The sequence below is a fragment of the Periplaneta americana genome, chromosome 8 (genome assembly GCF_040183065.1).
Source record: "Periplaneta americana isolate PAMFEO1 chromosome 8, P.americana_PAMFEO1_priV1, whole genome shotgun sequence".
NCBI classification, from domain to species: domain Eukaryota; kingdom Metazoa; phylum Arthropoda; class Insecta; order Blattodea; family Blattidae; genus Periplaneta; species Periplaneta americana.
Genome location: NC_091124.1, coordinates 177,218,572 through 177,230,047, shown reverse-complemented (window position 1 = coordinate 177,230,047; position 11,476 = coordinate 177,218,572). Strand labels below are relative to the sequence as shown.

The following is an 11,476-nucleotide window of genomic DNA, read 5'->3' as shown; positions in this document are numbered from 1 at the left end:
GAGGGATGACATTGTGATAATTGTGTTAAAAAAATCCTGCCAAATCCTAATTAATCACATGGTGCCACATTAATAGCAACTGTAATTTTTCACGCCCTTTTCTTTGTTTCCTTTCTTTAAAATGTAATATCTATGTTTACATATGTATAATAATTTTTTTTAGGATATACTGAGTCTGTAAAAGCTACTCTCAAGGGGGGGGGGGCAGTTTAATATTATTTATTAGTAGTAGTAGCAGTAGTAGTAGTAGTATTAATAATAATAATAATAATAATAATAATAATAATAATAATAATAATAATAATAATAATAATGTGACTTTAGTCCATGTTATGATCCATGTGTCCTTCTGTATTTTCTTAACATTCTTTGGCATCTATTTTGAAGAAATGTTCTAGAATTTTGTCCTCCATTCTCTTGGTATGATGACTTAGATGATATAAAATTATTTAAAATATGAACATAAAGAGTGTTTCGTGTTTTCAGACTGGGAGTGGAAAAACTTTCACAATCACGGGATATGGGGGTAGATATGAGGACAGAGGAATAATTCCCCGCACAATCCATTACATATACCAAAACATACAACAGGTATGGATAAAATGTTATTCTTACAGTGATACTCAAAACTACCATATCTAATTACCTACCTGTTTTATGGAGATAATTTCATTCTCTCTTTATTATATTCTTCTGAAGAATATAGGCTTTAAATGTGAATATTAAAAGAAGTAAGTCATAACAAATTAAGAATATTTTCATTGTATAATTTTTATTTGTATTTCTCGAATGTTTCAGGACAGCGATATTTCGTACACATTGTACGTCTCTTACCTGGAGATATACAATGAGCATGGCTTTGACCTGTTGTATAACAAAAACGACCTTATAACGTTGGAGGATTTACCGTAAGTAATTAGACTCTTTTGAACATTATAAAAATTATGGATTTAAAACTTAAAAAAGAGTAATTACCAGTACCGGTACCTAGAATGGTTGAATCCAATTTTAAAAAAAGTTATGGTTTTATACATGAAAGAAATTAGTAAGTATTTACCAGTGGCGGCTCCTGCATATTTCTTAAGAGGAGGAAAGAAGTTAACAGTACAAAATGACACACTTTCTTGAATGAAACATGCTATAAATTAGCCTACATGCATACATGTAAGGCCAGGTAGTGTTGGAGTTGACCTTCCCTTTTGTATAGCAATAATCTGTTCTTGTAAATTGAGTTTCCTAAATTGTCAGGCTAAAACTGTTACTCTCCTAAAGGATGCAATAGTAAGATTTCATTTTGTGGGGAATAAGTTTTGTTTACAGTAAGTTACTATTTTGCTAGTTTAGTAGTTAGGTTTCTGCACATACTACTGTCACAGAAAATGAAGAGACTGATGCTTTAACAAGACAGGGATCTGTGTCTTCTTCTATTGGTTCAGAGTCCTACATCGGCCTTTCTGTAGTTCTGGACTCAATTGATGTTGATGAATGTACAAATCTTTCATTACATCTCTGCCTCTGTGCAACAGAGAAAGAGAGAGAGAGAGAGAGAGAGAGAGAGAGAAAAGCTTTTATGTCTTTTAATAATGTGATCCCCACGACCAAAGTAAGCCACTTAAAATTTAATGTGCACTCACCGGTAGATATATAATGCAACATCTCTACATGTGACTTGGAGTGAAGACCCAGCCACAGAGCAAGCTAAATTTCCCATTCTGAGATCATGGCGTCCTACATAATTTCTCCTGCCGGTACTATATCAGAAAGACTTTAAATATGGGACAGGTCACTGTCATCTACAAATCATATGTACAGTATCATTGATTATTGCACATGCAGATGATATGGGAAGGAGCATCCTCACATATTCTGCTGCAACTCCTGAATTGCATTGACTCGGTAGTTGCTCTTTTGACTTTCTTTGTTTCAGGGTTCTCTATTTAAGGATATATGTACGTGAACAACCACAAATATTATCCGAAAATGCAGGCTCTAAATTTCTAAGATTTTATAAGAAAACGAACTCACAATTGAACAAAAATTACAAGTACCACAATAAGACTTATTAGAACTTAAATATCTGATAGACATATAAAAAAGGTTACTAATAATATTTTTCAAACCAGTTTTATCAGAGTATAAAAAAAAACAAAAAAATTCTGCAGTTACATCATTTGGTAACCATAACATTGTTATGGTCTCCTGACAACTTTAATATTTTTCCTGATGTAATAAACGCTTATTTCTGAACAGCAGGCTACTCTCAGACATGTAGAGTTTTTTATTTTAATGCAATTAATTTTTTATTTGTCCTATATAAAATATATTAAAATTTACATAATGTTTTGTGACCTAATTCTTCTATTTTCAAAGTAATGGGCATTATTGTAGTCTACCTTTTGTGTAAATTCATGTTAAATCAGTGTACAAAATTTCAGAATTCTATCTCTAATGGTTGTGGAGTTATGAAATAATATGTGTGAAAACTTTAAAATTGTGGAAAATTTAATTTAAAGTAAAAAGTGAATTCTTAAAAATATTATTAGTAACCTTTTTTATAATTTTATCAGATATTTAAGTTCTAATAAGTCTTGTTGTGGTACCTTGTACTTTGGCCAATTGTGAGTTCATTTCCTTATAAAATTTTAAAAGTTTATGTTGTTGTTGTTGTTTTCTAATGCCAGGCGTTTGACAATAAAGTCATTTGACCTCTTGCACTCCAATATTTTTCAAAGATATTATCATGACCAGCCACTGAAGCACAGATTTGAGGTGTTCCGAATCCATTTCTTGGTTTGAGTTGCACAATGGACAGTTAGGGGACTGTTTAAAAGTTTATAGCCTGCATTTTCTGATAATAATTGTGGTCATTCACGTAATACGAGGGGTGTATTGAAAAGTAATGCCTCCTAATTTTTTGTGTTTTTATTAGGGACCTGAATTTTTAGCATCTATTTTCAACAAAATTAGCATCTATTTTTCTGAAATTAGCATCTACTTTTTCCAAATTAGCATCTATTTATCCATCCCCTCAGTATTTCATTTTTCAGCTTTTCAGCAGAATATTCGCCTAAAAAATCTTATACTGTATACTTGGAATAATAATCCTTTTCAAACTTTCTTCACTTGGCACCATCCAACATTTCAGTAATTGAAGTTTGTTTTGGTGATGAAGCTGGTGTTGAGGATTTAGTGCTGTCTCATCTTCTTGCCAAGTGCTTCTCTGACATAACATGTTTATCAATGCTATCTTTGTTTTCATGCGACAATTGCAGAATTTACAAAAACCTGTTTTGGAGTCTGAAGCATAGAGTCCATGAATGGAATACTACAGTTTCACAACCATACAGAACAACCGGTAATATAACTGTTTTATAAATTCTAACTTTCAGATTTTTGACAGCAGACTGGATGATAAAAGCTTCTCAACCGAATAATAACACGCATTTCCCATATTTATTCTGTGTTTAATTTCCTCCCGAGTATCATTTATATTTGTTACTGTTGCTCCAAGATATTTGAATTTTTCCACCTCTTTGAAGGATAAATCTCCAATTTTTATAGTTCCATTTCGTACAATATTCTGGTCACGAGACATAATCATATACTTAGTATTTTCGGGATTTACTTCCAACCCTATTGCTTTACTTGCTTCAAGTAGAATTTCCATGTTTTCCCTAATCGTTTGTGGATTTTCTCCTAACATATTCACGTCATCTGCATAGACAATTCCAAGCCCTCTGTGTTATCCTGAACTTTCCTAATGGCATATTCTAGAGCGAAGTTAAAAAGTAAAGGTGATAGTGCATCTCCCTGCTTTAGCCCGCAGTGAATTGGAAAAGCATCAGATAGAAACTGGCCTATACGGACTCTGCTGTAAGTTTCACTAAGACACATTTTAATGTGTCTCACAAATTCAACCAACTCTGCCAATATAACTAGAATAACTATTCAACTCTCTGCAATCTCAAAAGCAATTGGCCGAGTAAACCGATGTGACACATTTTAGCCAAGCCCATATCGAATATAAAACTTGATGATCGATATTACAATACATATATCAATTATTGGACCTTCAATTTTTTAATTTATCGAGTCAAGCGGACAATAATTGATAAGGAGATAATCGATTTACATGTTGTGAGTACGTATTTAAAAAGAGCCTTTAATTTTTGTATGTACATATACAATGCGCTTGTCTGATTAGTGTAATATGTAAATAACTGGCAAGTATGCAATGGAGGGGGAAAGGAACTGGCCACCCTACCCCATTATCTTCTGGCCTAGTTGCCTCAAAAGTTGTGCCATGTTGGTATCACTTATGTGGTTCAGATCTGTCTTCGGACAGTTGACTAAAAGAAAAAAAAAAAAAAACAAAAAAAAAAGTTTCACTTGAAAAATAAAATTTTACTGATAAATCGCTATTAAATAACATTTTCTCGTGATTTCGCAATTTGATAGGAAATTCACATTTTTTCGCACTTTCAATTCTGCTAGAAAATCATTCTAAATTATCTTACAGATGGAGAAAAATACTTTCTAACCCACAATTTAAAAATTCACGGATTTCGCAAATACGAAATTTTCAGGTCACTAGTTATTATTAACAAAGTTCAGAGTGCTACCTATCATACATTCAACTCAGTTAACTGTACACTGACGCAAGTTTCCTACCTCTGTCGCTAGAGAGCTTCAAATTGTAGTGCAAAACATGGCGACATGTAACAGCACTATGTTAGTGTGTCTGAAGCAACGTGCTGTGATAGAGTTTCTAATGGCAGAAAATGTGGCTCTGAATGACCTTCGGGAGAATGAAAGCTGTTTATGAAGATGAATATATAGACATCAGTACTGTATGGTGGAGTAATGGTCAGCGCGTCTGGCCGCAAAACCAGGTGGCCCGGGTTCGAATCCCGGTCGGGGCAAGTTACCTGGTTGAGGTTTTTTCCGGGGTTTTCCCTCAACCCAATACGAGCAAATGCTGGGTAACTTTCGGTGCTGGACCCCGGACTCATTTCACCGGCATTATCACCTTCATATCATTCAGACGCTAAATAACCTAGATGTTGATACAGCATCGTAAAATAACCCAATAAAATAAATAAAATAAAAAGTACTGTATGAAGTTGGTCTGTTCATGCTTGTAATGAACAAAATAGTGGTGCGATTCTCAACTTGTGTGACGATGGATGGAGTGGAAGGCCGCGTACTGCAACTGATGATGCTCATAGGAATCGTGTCAATGAACTTATTAGACGAAATCGTCGCATAACCCAGGAGCACCTGTCAGTCAAATATGGCATATCATGGGAGCATGAGCAGGAGGTAATCGCAGAATTGGAATTCTGAAAACTTTGTGTACAATGGGACTTGACTTCACTGCCTTTGAACATCCTCCATACAGTCCCGATTTAGTGCCACCGGATTTTCATAGTATCAAGAAACTAGTCTCAGTGGCGGTTCCTCTATATGAGCACAGGAGCACGTGAACACCTTAAAAACCAACAATAATCGTACATATTAGTCTACTGTATTAATATTATTACATCTATTACTTTCCAATGTGTAATGACGTTCCTACATATTTCGTCTCGAGAGAATGTCCCGTTCGTGTGTCGTGTGTCTTTAAATCTCTATTGGACAGATTGACAGCAGTTCGCACAATTTTTCCGTAGCAGGGTGGAATAGCCTCAGGCGAGAATATTTTCTGGTTTGGTACAATGGTTACAATAGCTCTGACTCGCACAGGTCTTAACGTGCTAGTGACAGAGAAAGAGAGATGCTCCATCTCCCTTGGGTCTGGCATCATTCATTCATTCATTCATTCATTCATTTATTTTATTCCATAGATCTTACATGAGCAATGAAGCTTTAAGATGTGGAACATGTCAACATTTTACAATATTACAATTACAATTTTTACAAATTTTTATAGTTTTACAATTTAGTAATTTTCTACAATTTTTACAATTTTGTACAATTTCTTTATATTTTTTTTACATTTTGGCGAGATGTAGTGAGATGAGATGAGGTCCGAGGATTCGCCAAAATATTACCCGGCATTTGCCTTTTCGGTGGGGGAAACCTCGGAAAAACCCAACCAGGTAATCAAATCAAAGGGGTTGATGCCAAGGACTCGCCATAGACCATCCGGCTTCAGTCCCACGGCTGGGGAAAACCTCCGAAGAAACCAAAGTCCAAAGGGGGATCCAACCCAAGCCCGAACGCTTTCTCCCTCTTTCCTCGTTTTCTCTCTTTACTGTTTCTTTTCAAAATACCGATACGCACGGGGGCTGATTCTGTTGTCTTTTGTTCAGCAAAGTAAGTAGCACACGTGTGTAAAGTTGTGAGGGTGTTAAATTAAGAGAGGATTAAAATATTCCTCCATAGCACAATGACATAAGAGCTATTAAGTACATTGGCTATGTTGGCAGTGAAAAAAAAAAAAAAAAACTTGTTAACAACATTAGAGTTATTGATAAATTTGCATCTCTCAAAACTAGGCGCATGGAGTTTCTCTACAAATAAATCTAGATCTTCAACAACAGCAGTGAAGGTGAGTCCTATGAATTAATTTTACTATACTCTTGTTTAATGGTTTTAATTTTGGTTTATATGCGTAGATTTGGTACATGCATATTAGACCTCGTTTATCTCTGACGTGTGACTCACCTATACGAGAATAGCCTATATCAGTGTGTTCATTACCAATATTTTTTTTTTTGTGAACATCCATCCAAGAAAGGCACGAGCCGCCACTGACTAGTCTCCTGTTGAGAAAGAAAGGATGTCTCATTATGAAACATTTGGACAAAATTCATGACAAATTTTCCAAACTGTAAGAAACTGGTAATTTTATTTTTAACAATGCTCAGGTCCACTTATAATAAAATTATGAGTCAGGCTTTTCCGACATGAATCATATTAAAACTAGTTCTCGAAATAAGCTAACCAATGCTTATCTTGAAAATGGCTTAAGATTGGCCACTACTTATACTCCTGATTTCAAACTGATTGCTGAGAGGCATCACTCTCATTTTTCTCACTTCATTTACGTTCACATAATTTGTGATTTTATTAATTCATGTCAGTAGAACTAAAATATTATAAAACATTAATTCTAAAATATCTTTATGTCTGTCTTACAAAAATCTCATTAATTCTCCTCACTTGCCCACAATGTAAAAGATGGAAGTTACAGTGACTCACAGTGAAAAGTAATTGAGAATCACTGGCCTAAAGCCATATGCCACTCCAATATAACTCCATTATAAAATAAGTAATATATTAATGGAAATAAACTTTTCTGAAGCCGAGTTGATGTTTAGATGGTACTACATTCTTATTTGGAAACAAACTTTCTTACAGAAAAGAAAGTCTTAGAAATTAATAAATAAGAGTCCAGGAGAAAAAGGGAGGATGTCCATTTTCAGGCAAAATTCAGATTTCCTTTCGCTTATATACTTCATATGAAGTGTATTCATTCTACACTTAGAAAAGGGGAAGAAAGTTCACAGTTACCGAATAACTGCTGGTTAAATTATCAGTATTATTTTCGGAATGATAGAGTTCCAAATTTTAAAATTGATTTCCTGAGAATTGTTTAAAAAGTGGACATTCCCCATTTTTCCTCTGGACTCTTCTCAGTATGAATGTTACTGACATAACATTTCATTCTGTCCTGCAGTCCAGTCACATTGTTGGAGGACAAAAAGGGACGACTACACTTGCGAAATTTATCCTTGCACCAAGTGGATAATGAGGAAGATGCCCTTAACCTCTTGTTTTTGGGAGACTCCAACAGGTGAAGCGGTGTGGTTACTTTATGTAGGACACAAATCGATTATAAAATAAGTCATACAGAAAAAAAATGTGTAGTTACAAACTTGGGTGCAGTAAAAAAATAACTCATTCAATTGGAATAGACAAATATTACATTTATATTTCGAAATGAAACAGGTATACATAAATAAGTAGTAGTAGTAGTAGTAGTATGCTTGTTTTTTTGAAAGATGGGACATGACAGTTAAGCAGCTGAACTTGGAACTACAGTGCTATGTTGCCAATATGGACTACCACGCTGCCAGCTGATGGAAGCCAGTAATTGACGTTAAGATGGCAGACGTTGAAACATTCATTGACAGTTGACGCGAAGGCAAGAAAACAATACAAAAAATCGACAGAGAATCAAAGACTAAACGTAGGTACCAATGCTAACATTGTGTGCACAATATATGTCGCCAAGAGAGCTATTAAGCAATCGCCATGTGGGAACGGTAAGTTTGGCAACTCAATCATTGTTACCATAGCAACAGGTCTACCATGCTATGTGACATTCAGATGTTTTTCCGATCGCAATGCTCCTGTCTTGTCCCATCTTTAAAAAAAAACAGGTGCAGCAGCAGCAGTAGTAGTAGTAGTAGTAGTAGAAGTACCTGTATTATCTATTGCACAGACTCTTGGATGACCTCTCTTCACCCTCTTGTTTCCTACTATAATTTTGCTATTGAGTCCAGGTCGGATGACATCAGAGTTGGGCATATGTGTAGATGATTCATCTCCATTAGTGAATTTTCCTCACTGTGCAAAACGCATTTTGGTTATGTGTACCTATATGGAAGTCCTGTAAAAATATGCTGTCGAACAGTCATGACCAGTTATGAGCAGGAACATTACCATTGATTCATATCTACATGATTCTGGTATCAGCAATTTATTTAATAGAAATGAAGACTTTGAATAATTTCGAGGGAAAAATTGTTCTGGGGCCGGGTATCGAACCCGGGACCTTTGGTTAAACGTACCAACGCTCTCCCACTGAGCTACTCGGGAACTCTACCCGACACCGATCCAATTTTTCCCTCTATATCCACAGACCTCAAAGTGGGCTGACAACAGTCAAGCAACAACATTTGAGTGCACACTAACTCTGTGTGACTTTAATTGTGGTTTTCTGTTACATACAGTGACGTGTATTATGAAAATTAAGCTTTTCCGGGTAGCTCAGTGGGAGAGCGTTGGTACATTTAACCAAAGGTCCCGGGTTCGATACCCGGCCCCAGAACAATTTTTCCCTCGAAATTATTGAAATTAACTTTACAGGGAGTTATTCCTGAAAGCTTAATTTGCAGAAATGAAGACCTCCCTCAAAGAAGGTTGTATATCATATGACAAAGTACCGGTAAATGATATACAACCTTCTTTGAGGGAGGTCTTCAAATGTGCATGATTTATTTGTACCTTCAGATTTGAATTTTGAATTTTTCAATTATTTGTGTATATTTCTTTTTAATTAATTGATTAACTAGTGGACTTACTAGTGTTAATTATGTAAGATTTGTCCAGCTTACAGCTGTTTCAGTGCTTCACGCACCATCTTCAGAGCCTACTAGATCACGGCGTCATCTCGAACTTCTCTGCCTGTTATGTGGGTGTGTTTGATTGTTGAAAGGTGTTGAAGAGTGGAGTCAAATAGTGTGTGTGTACTGAAATTGATCTGTATGTTGAGAATTTGATCGGGGTGTGTTTTAGTGTGTTTGTATATTTCGTATTGTTCTAGTGTGTTGAGTTTTTGGTTCTTGGATTGTATGTGTAGGATTTCCATGTCCGCATTTATGTTATTGTATGTATGGTTAGCATTGGTTATGTGATCTGCGTATGTAGATGTATTGTGTCCTCTGGTTATTGCTTTAATGTGTTCTTTGTAGTGTGTTTGGAATGATCTGCCTGTCTGTCCTATGTAAAACTTATCGTAACTATTACATGTGAGTTTGTATACACCTGTGTGGTCGTATTTATTTGTTTGTGTTTTTTGTGTGTTGAGATGTCTTTGTAGTGTGTTTTCTGTTCTGTATGTTATGTTGTATTTCTGCTTTCTGAATGAAGATGCGATCTTGTGTGTGTTTTTGTTAGTGTGATGTATTTCTTGTGTTCTTGTGTTTGTGTTGTGTTTTGCGTGTTTTTGTGTTTGTTAAGTTTTTGTTTTGTCTTTCTTATAATGTTGTCTATTATGTTTGGATTGTATCCGTTTTCTTGTGCTATGTATATGATTGTGTTCACTTCTTCATTGTAGTGTTGTTGGCTCATGGTTATGTTGAGTAATCTGTGTACCATTGTCCTAAATGCAGCATTTTTATGTTGTGTGGGGTGGTTAGATGTGTTGTGTATGTGTGTGGTGGTGGTGGTTGGTTTTCTGTATATTTTGTAGGTGTGTTTGTTGTCGATTTTTGTTATGGTGATGTCTAGGAAATTTATGGAGTTGTTGTTTTCAAGTTCTAGTGTGTATTGAAGTTTTGGGTGTAATTTGTTTAGGTATTGGTGTAGTTTGTGTATTTGTCTTTTGTTTCCTTTGTATAGTATGAGTATGTCGTCTACGTATCTGAAACAGCTGTAAGCCGGACAAATCTTACATAATTAACACTAGTAAGTCCACTAGTTAATCAATTCATTATATTCGGGTGTTAAAAGTAGTGTACGCAAGATTCAAAATGGATTTCTTTTTACGATATGACTGTATTGTATTTTGCTTTTGTCAAATTTTGGTACTGGTACCCTTTTAACCAAAACATCTGCCTGCTCGTTTCCTTGCAGATCACATGCAGACCCTGGTATTTTAATGTTTTTGTAGGATAGTGGCAATTTTGATAGCTTTTTGGATTTCTAATATTTTATACCGGTAGCTAATTGGTACCAGCTGTGTTTTATAAATCAGTAAGTACTGGTACTTCACAGTTCTTAAAACAGCCTTTTCCAGGACAAGAACTGCTTAGTGATGGCCTTAGATGTTGAAATTGTTGTCCTATAACACACTCTGTCACTTTCACCAGGAGGTTAATGACAGTGAAATATGCTGTTACAGAATGGTTTCAGAGACCCCGATGAATCCTCACTCTTCACGTTCTCACTGTGTGTTTACAATTCACCTTGCAACACGTAGTAGCAACACTTCCGTTACACGTCGCTCTAAGCTGAACATCGTCGACTTGGCAGGGTAGGTATTATCCAATTCAGAACTGAAGTATACACATTTCCACTCATCTTCTAGAGTCTTTTTATCTCTATATATTCAAAGTAATAATAATAATAATAATAATACATGCAATTAACTGACATGGTAATATCACTTAATCTCAGTATTACGTAGTCTTACTTAGAAAACAATTAGTATTAATTACGCAGATTTTGCCGAAGAAATACGAATCATATCTATACTAATAATAAATCTGTAGCCGAAATTTTTCTGGTAATTTTCGATTTTCCGAAAATAATTGGACCTAACATATATAATTAACCACCCTGAAACCGAAAATCGCTTTTTTGAAATTTTTGTTTGTATGTCTGTCTGTCTGTCTGTATGTTTGTTACCTTTTCACGCGATAATGGCTGAACGGATTTCGATGAAAATTGGAATATAAATTATGTTTGTTGTAACTTAGATTATAGGCTATATGGCATTCAAAATACATTATTTAAAAGGGGG

At 35.2% G+C, this 11,476-nt stretch overlaps 1 long non-coding RNA gene across 1 annotated transcript; it reads left to right on the top strand.

The window, feature by feature from the left end:
• Positions 1-489: 489 nt before the first annotated feature.
• Positions 490-10,977, top strand: LOC138705274 (uncharacterized). Its single transcript, XR_011333681.1, has 3 exons — positions 490-908; positions 7,685-7,801; positions 10,856-10,977. It is a non-coding gene; the product is annotated as an uncharacterized lncRNA (long non-coding RNA).
• Positions 10,978-11,476: the final 499 nt, after the last annotated feature.